General features: G+C 34.0%; 1 long non-coding RNA gene across 1 annotated transcript; it reads left to right on the top strand.

Moving 5' to 3' along the window:
- The first annotated feature begins 6,685 nt into the window (after positions 1 to 6,685).
- Positions 6,686 to 10,603, top strand: LOC143078320 (uncharacterized). Its single transcript, XR_012979172.1, has 3 exons — positions 6,686 to 6,785; positions 9,403 to 9,471; positions 10,278 to 10,603. It is a non-coding gene; the product is annotated as an uncharacterized LOC143078320 (long non-coding RNA).
- Positions 10,604 to 11,025: the final 422 nt, after the last annotated feature.

Raw genomic sequence — 11,025 nt, 5'->3', positions numbered from 1 at the left:
CTAGTGTTTTATTTCTTCTGCAACTTTGAATGAAATCAACCTGTTGCATTCATTTTCCTTTTTCGGATGTAAAGGTCTTTTCAGTTTTTGACTTGGATTGTATTTTTGCAGTGACTGTTTTAACATATTTCTTTACTCGTTAATTTATTTATAGCCATTCATGAAATAAAACGACAATTGGCAAGAATAAAGGCAGCAGTATCATACAACTGTTTCATAATGATAAAAATACAAATCACCTTTCAATTAAAAGAACACTAAGAATTTGTGATCTGAATTCAAAAAAAATATAGCAAAGGTAACAGAACAGAAAAGTCTTATACAGTTATATTACGGGTTGTCCAACGAAATTTTAACTGCTGATGACCATGGATTTGTTCACTTGTAACAGCAACCACGTCTTCGTGTTTTCAATTTAGACATGTATTTAGCGCCTGTAATGTATGGCCGTATTATTTACTTGCAATGAATAATACATCAAGTGCCACTAGTTTAACAGGAATGGTACACCCTCCGGAACACACACAATGTTTTATTGACATTCCTAAAACTTGATCTTTAGTTTTCTGTGTAGTGTTCTGTTATTGTTGTTTGTCTTTTCCTCGTTTTACCCTGAATACTGTGTCTGTTTTTATTGAAGTTAATATTTATTGCCTCTTGCGTATCTTCCTTAAACTTTTATACCTAATATTGTACGTCATTGAATAATGTCGTTGCACGGTCAAAATCTTACTCATAACAATATATTGAAAACAGGAAGTGAGTATACGGTATAACTTAATAAGTTAAACCCGTCTATCATGTTTATGTCATCATCTTTTTAAATAAAACTAGAAGCTCTAAAGAGCCTGTGTCGCTCTTCTTGGTCTATGTGAATATTAAACAAAGGAAGCAGATGGATTCATGACAAAATTGTGTTTTGGTGATGGTGATGTGTTTGTACATCTTACTTTACTAAACAGTCTTGCTGCTTACAATTATCTCCATCTGTAATGAACTTGGCCCAGTAGTTTCAGTGGAAAATGTTAATAAAAATTTACAAATTTTATGAAAATTGTTAAAAATTGACTAAAAAGGACAATAACTCCTTAGTGGGTCAATTGACCATTTCGGTCATGTTGACTTATTTGTAAATCTTACTTCGCTTAACATTATTGCTGTTTACAGTTTATCTCTATCTATAATAATATTCAAGATAATAACCAAAAACAGCAAACTTTCCTTAAAATTACCGATTCAGGGGCAGCAACCCAACAACGGGTTGTCCGATTCATCTGAAAATTTCAGGGCAGATAGATGTTGACCTGATAAACAATTTTACACATGTCAGATTTGCTCTAAATGCTTTGGTTTTTGAGTTATAAGCCAAAAACTGCATTTTACCCCTATGTTCTATTTTTAGCCATGGCGACCATTTTGGTTGGTTAGCCAGGTCACCGGACACATTTTTTGAACTAGATACCCCAATGATGATTGTGGCCAAGTTTGGTTTAATTTGACCCAGTAGTTTCAGAGGAGAAGATTTTTGTAAAAGTTAACGACGACGGACGACGCCGGACGCCGGACGCAAAGTGATGGGAAAAGCTCACTTGGCCCTTTGGGCCTGGAGAGCTAAAAAGAGATGTGTAAGATTGCCATTGAAACAGCTTCAGTAGAAAACCAAAACAACATAGATGTTATCAACTGATTAATATTAATAACTAAGTCTGTATTCAAATTGATAATTTTTTCACCAGAAACAATCTTTAAAAGGGAAACCCGAATTAACTTTTAAATAAAATATAAAGAGCTGCAACGTCATAAATGCTTATTGGTTTATTGTCATTTGCATGGAGATTTTCCATTCAAGAATATCAGATTTTGAGTACATCAACTGCAATATTTATATTAGCATCGTAATGTTTAAGTGGCTGTTAGTTTATAGATAGTACATGTTGGTTTCATCGAAAGTAAAACATTTAATGACTCGTTACGCAGGTAATATCACATTCCTTGCACCCTGGATGTACTCTCAATGCCAAAAACTGTTCTCGTCCATAACAGAAAAAACATTCATTCCTGTATACTAGTTCGTAGGTTCTCGGTGTCATTACCAATAGTCCAAAAAAATACTCCGACACAATCATTATTTTATAATAAATAAATTATATGCATTTTTTAAATATTCTTTCAATCTCTCAAATCACAGTTGTTTTAGTGATTTTTTAAAATTATTATCTACTTTTGCTTAAATGGGGATAATTTGTTACTTCCGGTTTACACAATGCCATTTCTGGTCCCATTTGACTGGTTACTTATGATGATTCCAAAAATATATGGTTTTTGGTAAGTTTGCATGAAATAAATCAGGTTTAGACAGGATTAACCATTGTGAAGGTAAACGTCTTCTGAACTTAAACAGTAGACTCCATGGCTTTTGCATGCTTATGATATACAACTATGAAGCTAGAACCAAAAAATCTTTAATTTTAGTTTAAAAGTTTAATAAATCAAAAAATGACATCAGATGTGTTAGAACTAGATGTACTAATGCCTTACCATAATGTACCAATAAGTTTGTTCTTAAGGTAAACACCGTAAACATAAATTGCATTTGAACTTTTAATTGTAATTGTAAATTTTATCAGATAAAAATACCCCAAGTCTCTTATGGGTTTCGGTTGAAAGTTTATGCTACCAAACCGTTTATTTGGAATATTGGAGGGGAGAAAACTGCTATAAAACACGGCAGTTCCACCCATATTTATTTGCATTGCGTCAAATCCTAACTTTAAATGACCCCCTAGTGTTGAAATTGAATGTTAAGTTCAAATTTAAAAGATGGTCTTAACCTTTGACCTTGACTTTTATTCCCCGTCTATGGAACTAGGATTATCAAAAGATTCTTGGTCAATATGGCTCAAGGTATATGGGTTACACAAACATACCTTTAAGGTTGAAAACAAAAGGGAAATAAGTCTCATAACAAATAACAGGATCGCTTTGGTACAAAAAAGAGGGACGAAAGATACCAAAGGGACAGTCAAACTCATAAATCTAAAACAAACTGACAACGCCATGGCTAAAAATGAAAAAGACAAACAAAAAACAGCACACATGACAGAACATAGAAAACTAATGAATAAACAACACGAACCCCCCAAAAAACTAGGGGTGATCTCAGGTGCTCCGGAAGGGTAAGCAGATCCTGCTCCACATGTGGCACCCGTCGTGTTGCTTATGTGATAACAAATCCGGTAAATAGTCTAATTCGGTAGGTCACATTCATGAAAGGGGAAGGGATTGTAGTTACGACGTAAGGAACATATCCGATATCATTTGTGAAACGGTTATTCCATAACGGTCAACCAACTCGTGATGGCGTCCGTAAAATTTACGAAGGGATGATTTCAACTTCACCATTTGGAACTCTTGGTTTAACAGCTCCCTTGTGAGCAGCAACCCTCTATCAAGAAAATCATGATAGGAAATGCAAGCACTGGAATATCGTATCAATTGGGAGATATATATAGATAATCCGTATGCAGGTGTTGCTGGAATGTTGCTACTTAGAAATGGAAACTTCACAATTGGAAAGCTGAAATCATCTCTTTCGTCGTAAAGTTTTGTTTTCAACCGACCCTCATTGTCAATTTCTAGATTTAAGTCAAGATATGAGGCCGACTTAACTGTATCTGTGGTATCCTTTATCCCTAGCTCGATGGGATAGATGCGTTCCAAATAGTCACCAAATTTTGAATTATTTAGTGAAAGAACATCATCTATATAGCGGAAAGTAGAGTTAAAGGATATTGCTAACTTCTTATTTTTCTTCCTCAGAAGTTCCTGCATGAAGTCAGTCTCATAATAATAAAGAAACAAGTCGGCAAGTAGAGGGGCACAGTTTGTTCCCATTGGAATGCCGACAGTCTGTTGAAAAACACGTCTTCCGAACGTAACAAACATGTTGTCAAACAGAAATCAAGCATCTTGACAATTACAGTTTCAGAGAATTTTTTGTTTGAATCAGAGTGGTCCTTTACAAAGTAGGATTTATCCCTCCCTAAGAAAAGATACTTGTATCTACGTTGGCCATTCTTTTTTATAAAGCAAAGCAATACCAACTCTTTCAATTTGTCTCTTAGTTTGGACTGTGGAATATTAGTGTAAAGAGTAGAAAAGTCAAATGTTTTAATACTGTTACAAGATGAAAGAGAGTTAGATTGTATGTACTCTAAAAGATCTTTGGAATATTTAAGTATCCACATCTGATTCACGATACAAATTGCATAGAATATCATACGAAAATATCTATTATCTCGGGGAAAAAGTTAAACATTATCTTTTAAATTTTTCAAAAATAATCGATATCAAGAAAACAATGTTCGGAGGAATAATTCCAATATGGTATAAAGTGTTTGTGTGCACATGATTAGTTGCAAAAGCCAAATAGATATGTTTTTGCGTAATCATCATATCATTATCATATATAAAAAACATAATCTAAAGTTCTTCCGATTAATATTAAAACAATATCGAAACTTTGTCCCATTTATAATCATATGTCTTACTGTGAAAACGTATATGCATGGAACAGTCTTTATAATTTGATATGAATCTCGTTATTATCAAATGTATTTATTAAGTGACTATTTGTTATACATATTTGAATGAATATGTTTTATCAAGTAAATTGATGCTCACATCAACTTCTTTTTTATGAGAAACGTAGATTGTTTTAAATCATATCTTTGGTATGACTATATCTTATGTCTGTAGATGTATACTTATGAAAGCAAAACACATACAAAAGGACTCATCTGCATTATAAATGAAACATGCATAAAATACTAAAGCAGGCATGTAAGAGAAAACTTTATTGCATGTCTATTAAATAGTGAATGACCTCATCTTACCTTCTCCTTTCATGAACTCAATTCAAATCATTAAAAACTAGCATATTTTGTTTGTCTACTTATTACAGTGACTAACAATAAATGCTACATTATTAATATATATACCGCAGTCCCACTAGGCCACGATCGCACTACGATCTGTGAAAAAAATGTAAATTTTGACGATCGTAGTGCGATCGTGTAGATCGCATTAAGGTCGTATCACGGTCATGGTGAGGTCTTCAAGATCGTGATTGGCGTGGAAAACTTTGAACATGTTCAAAACAATTGGGTGCGGTCGTGGCGAAATCAGGTCGTAGAAGCGTATTGAGAGCACACTAAGGTCGTGCTAAGATCACAAAGGTCGCTGTACCATCGTAGCGAGAGCGTAGTGAAAGCGTGATTCTATTCGGAGAGACTGCGCTACGATCTCACAGCGATGTTATTACAACCTCACTACGACCATCACGTTCTCACTGCGACCCAACTACTCTTTTACTACGACTATACCACGTTTACACCACGCTGTTCAAGATCACAGTACGATTCTAGCACGCCCATGCCGTCCTCGTCACGCTCTTCTTACGACCTGACTACGTTCATACTACGACCATCATGCTCTTAATCATTGTCATATAAGATATTTAAAAGCTCTCTAGGTTTTGTTTGTCTGTATGTAATTTGAACCTCCTGTCCTTTTTCCCTAACGGCTCGACCTAAGGCCGTTAGTTATTTCTCGTTTGAATAGTTTTACATTGTCATTTCGGGGCCTTTTATTGCTAACTATGCGGTATGGGCTATGCTCATTGTTGAAGGCCATACGGTGACCTATAGTTGTTAAATTCTGTGTCATTTTTGTCTCTTGTGGGTAGTTGTCTCAGTGTCAATCATACAACATCTTCTTTTTTTATATTGACACATCTGTGTCATCCCTGATATCGTTCACTTACACATCGTCATTTGATCATGATGGACTAGCAATAGGTTTGCGATTCAGGTTGGATTGGTCGGTCCGACATCTCTGGTGAATCAGGAGTCATTACTATCAAAGCTCCCTCTGTCTGTATCACCCTACCACCACTCTTAAGTGTTCTTTTATGTTTTGGTGGCAAGACATGTCGTTTCCGAGAAATCTACGTATTAATCAGAAATAGAAAGAATGGAATCGTATTGATATGGAACACGATGTTGACGCTATTGCTGTGAAGGTAGTAAGCTTGCGGTATGAGCGTAGTATAATCGTGGAAAGAATGTGCTATAATCGCAGTAGAAGTGTGGTAAGATCGTGTTGCAATCGGATAGCTCGTGGTATGGTCGTAGTGAAAACGTGATGCGCGTAGAAAGATCTTGATAAGCGTAGTGAGGTCGCAGAATAAGCGCGGTGAGAACGTGGTACAATCGTAGCGGGGTCGTTGTAGAAACGTACTGAGGACGTAGTAGCATCGTAGAGGCAACGAAAATATACATTTTTATGCCGCTTATACCGCGACCTCACCACGATCTGCATTTATTTTAGATCGTGGTGAGCGTGGTACGATCGTGGTCAAATGGGACTTGGGCTTAATGGAATATCGAATGCATGACAATTTCTGACCAAGCTCAGAACGTAATGATTTTTTTAAAACTTTTTATGAGAGTATGAGATGATACGAAAATTGTAATTTTTTTAAAGTACATTTTACTGTTGTTTATTCCTCTCTGTATAACTTCTTGTCAAATGTCGTTCTAATTTACATGTAGTCCATTATGACATGGAAGCCGAATTACAAATATTAAGGTTTATAATCATGGTACTTATAGATTTGATGTGATCGGAAAGATACTAGTGATAAGACAAGTGCCAAGATAACTTCACACACCAGGCGACTGTATCCAGTGAGACTATGAATACTCTTGTAGTTCTAAGTACATGTAAGTATACCGCAAAAAAGTATTCAATATTTAAGAAAATATTGTAAGCTTTTGTTCATGTATTTTTATTCCCGTTTATTTTCCAGCTGAAAAAAAAACATTGTTGAGTTGATTTTTAAATTAGATATATACGCAAACGGTGGTTTTAAACACTTGTTGATAAAAAAAAAATACGACCAAAAGCTTTTGTTGTAACATTATATGATAATTCGACTTTAAATATTTATTTTATGATCATATTTAGCTAAAAACCAACACAAAAACAAATGCCGCTCTAGGTCTGTAGCAAATGCTTGGATAATTGGGTGATCAAAATGATGTTGAATTAAGATTTGCCTGAAACACAAAACTAGCTGAATCTCAATTACGAACAATAGATTTCAACATAGATAACTCATTTCAAAAGCCGTACATGTATTTGATTCAAAAATAGCGACAGAACACATTCGTGGAGGGAATTGGGGTCCGAAATTTTTTTGGTATACATAAATTGATTGATCTGTACTGTATATAAATCGTGTAACAGGATTTTCTCTGCATGATAGTATCAAGTCATTTGGCTTTCTTATATCCTATTGTTCCTTTTTTGACACACTATACGTTAACATATATAATAATAATACAATAAGATGAAAGGAGAAAATTTCGTAACTACTGCATTAAAAAAACCTCTATAACTGCTGCCTCAATACGAATGACCTCGTATTCATGTGTCTGTAAACGAGTAAATGTACATCTTCAATAAAAGCAACAGCAGTATACCGAAACCAAACAGAGGTAACAAACTAACACCGAAGGAAACACATCAACTATAAGAGGAAAACAAAGAAACAAACGACAAAGCAACATACACGGAAACTATTACATGTAGATGACAATTGCCATATTTCTGACTTGTTATAGGACATTTTGAGAAAAAAAAATGGTGGGTTGAACCTGGTTTTGCGGCGAGTCAACCCTCGCTTCAACCTTTTCTCATTGATGATATTCTATAGAAATAATGAACCCTTATCTGATTAAGATATTGCTTACCTACAATTGACCCATTTATATATTAGAACGGACAGGTCATGATACTTTGTCTCTGTTAAAGATAAGGATTGAAAGTAGTCTAATTATTTGACCTATAAGTTATTTGTTGACCTCCAGTACGGTCACCTATATTTGTTCACATCTTCGGCTTTTCGTCTCTGTTTAAATGGTGTTTTATAAGTTATGCAGTAACATCTACTTTTGTTATGTTTATTGATATTTGATTGTCCCTTTATACTTAAACCGAACATTTGTTCATGGTTTCAAAACATCTTTTAATATAATATGAATATACTGGCATATGCTTATAGTGAAGTGAGAAAATAACCCACGTGATCTGGACCTTTGGAGAATGACATTGATTGAACGATTTGAAAAACTTTTAAATTTTGAAAAAAACTAAAGTTTATCTACCTCAAGAATAGATTACCTTAGCTGTATTTGGCAAAACCTTTAGAAATTTTTGGTTCTCAATGCTCTTCAACTTCGTACTTTATTTGGCCCTATAAACATTTGTTGATTCGAGCGTCACTGATAAGTCTTTTGGAGACGAAACGTGCGTCTGGCGTAAATATAAAACTTTAATCCTGGTATCTATGATGAGTTAATTTGCAACCACTGGGTCGATGCCACTGCTGGTGGAGATTTATTTCCCCAAGGGTATCACCAGCCCAGTAGTCAGCACTTCTGTGTTGACTTGAGTTATCATTGATATTTTCATAATTATAAATTGACTGTTAACAAAACTTTAAAATTTTCAAAAATTAAGGTCTCTCTACCTCAGGAATAGATTACCTTAGCTGTATTGGCAAAACTTTTAGGAATTTTTGATCCTCAATGCTCTTAAATTTCGTACTTTATTTGGCCCTATAAACATTTGTTGATTCGAGCGTCACTGATGAGTCTTTTGGAGACGAAACGCGTGTCTGACGTAAATATAAAATTTTAATCCTGGTATCTATGTTGAGTTTATTCTGAACTTTGTCACTGCAGCATTTGAACATAAAACAAAACTATTAATTCAATGTATACACTTCCGGTTATTATGATTATGCCTAGATACACAGATACCGATTTGAACTTTTCGCTGTCATGAATAACATTGTTCAGGTTATATTTTAATGCAATAAAGAATTTCGATGTATACTGCATATGTTATGTTAACCTAATCAAAAGTTTATGAAAACATTTGAAAAATCAGAAAAGATAAATAAATGTTTGCAAACGTCAATCAGCAATATTTAAATGTATATCGGATTTGGTGTATGCTGTAGTTCACGAGACAACACTCCATGGGAAAAATGATACATGAAGCCACTTCTAACACATTATTTGAAATCAGAACCTACTCCATGATGTAGCGTGCATAGTTAGATAGCATGTCATATCCATTAAAAAATCTTTGTTTGGATTTAATCTACCGGGTCAACCTTCTTAACAATGATAACTATACACACAACTGTTTATGTTTTCTAACAAGTTAATATGCGTTTGAATATGTTAATGTAGATGTAACTTAAAACACGAATACTTCATAACCCGGAGTTATGTGCAGTTTATTGACTTATATTTTGTGCAATTTCAGTTCTTTGTATTTTGATTGTAAGCACCCATGCATTATTATTAGATGTTACTGGTGGACCAACACATTTCGGTAGGTGATACAAGTATGCAACTTAGTGATTCATTATCAAAACAGGGATGACCAAACGAGGGACAAAAGATACCAGAGGGACAGTCAAACTCATAGATTGAAAACAAAATGACAAAGCCATGACAAAAAATAAACAGACAGACAAATAAAAGTACAGAAGACACAACATAGAAAACTAGACTAAGTAACACGAACCCCACCAAAAACTGGCGGTGACCTGCGACGACTTTGTTATTTTATGACCAAAGATATCAATCTATGTTCTTGTTATTTTTCCTATCGCAAATGTAGTTATTCAATTGTGGCGGACACATTTGTTAGCATTCCAATGGGGAACAATTGTGCCATTCTCTTAACTAATATGTTTTATTCATTTTCATAAGTTAGAATGTTCTCTCCATCAAAATATTGGATTTTTTCTCTGTTCTCCATTAATCAAGATATTCTCAAAATTTAAGAACTAAGTGTAAGTTTTTTTTAAATTCATACATGTATATAAAAAGAAGATGTGTTTTTTTTTGTATTTACAAAATTTGACACTAGAACGCAAATCCCTACAATTATATCAAAGTTTTTACAGTGTTTATATGATCACATTCATAGGTTTTGCATGACTGCTTTGTTTTCTTTCAGAAGAGGACAATTTTGTCACAGATGTTTTGATTTTAAACGTTTAGCTATGAAGTGGTAAAAATGCTGTATTTGTAATTGATCATCAATTAAAAAGCAGTTTTAATCGATAACAATTTTTAACTTTTTTTATGTTATTTATGATTGTCCCATTCTACTACTTTGATGTCTTTCAGAGGGATGTGAACATGAAACGTGCATGAAGAAAGGATTAGGGGACCACACATCTTGTAAGGGGTGCCATTATTACGTTACTTGCGCCCCAAATGGCGTGTTTACCAGACCATGTCCTTTAAAACTGCAATATGATGATAATTTAAAGGCTTGTGTTGGTATTTCGTCAACTTGTAGTGGACCTTGAGCAGATTCGATGATGTTTATTCGCATGACTATACTTTATATATTACAGATACTCATTGTATACTAATTTATTGTCATTGTTCTGTTCGAATTATTGATTTGCTTTATTTACGATTATTGAATAAAAGAAAATGTATCTTTATATTTTATATATCTTCAACAACATTTTTAGAGAATTCCATTTGTAAGAGTATTTTTCTCTTTTTCAAATTCTGACATGGATTGTCGTATTGCAGTTATTTTGTTACGTCTTTCTTAACCTATGCTATTATTGTAACAATTTATGTTCTTGGTATCATAAAATAAATGAACGATTATTAGAACAAATTCGTCCTAAGAAAAGGCTTGTACCAAGTCAGGAAAATGACAGTTGTCATCCATTCGGTTGATGCATTTGAGCTTTTGTTTTTGTCGTTTGACTAGGTACTTTTCTTTTTTTTTTTAAATTTCCTGGGAGTTCGGTATTTTTGTTATTTTACACAAATGATAAAAAAAAAAAAAAATTCCCCCTGATTAAAACACCTCGCGTAAAATTTTGATTTTGTGGTATGGTTCTCGCTTATC

This window comes from Mytilus galloprovincialis, chromosome 6 (genome assembly GCF_965363235.1).
Source record: "Mytilus galloprovincialis chromosome 6, xbMytGall1.hap1.1, whole genome shotgun sequence".
Lineage (NCBI taxonomy): Eukaryota > Metazoa > Mollusca > Bivalvia > Mytilida > Mytilidae > Mytilus > Mytilus galloprovincialis.
This window is presented reverse-complemented; position numbering and strand designations above follow the sequence as displayed.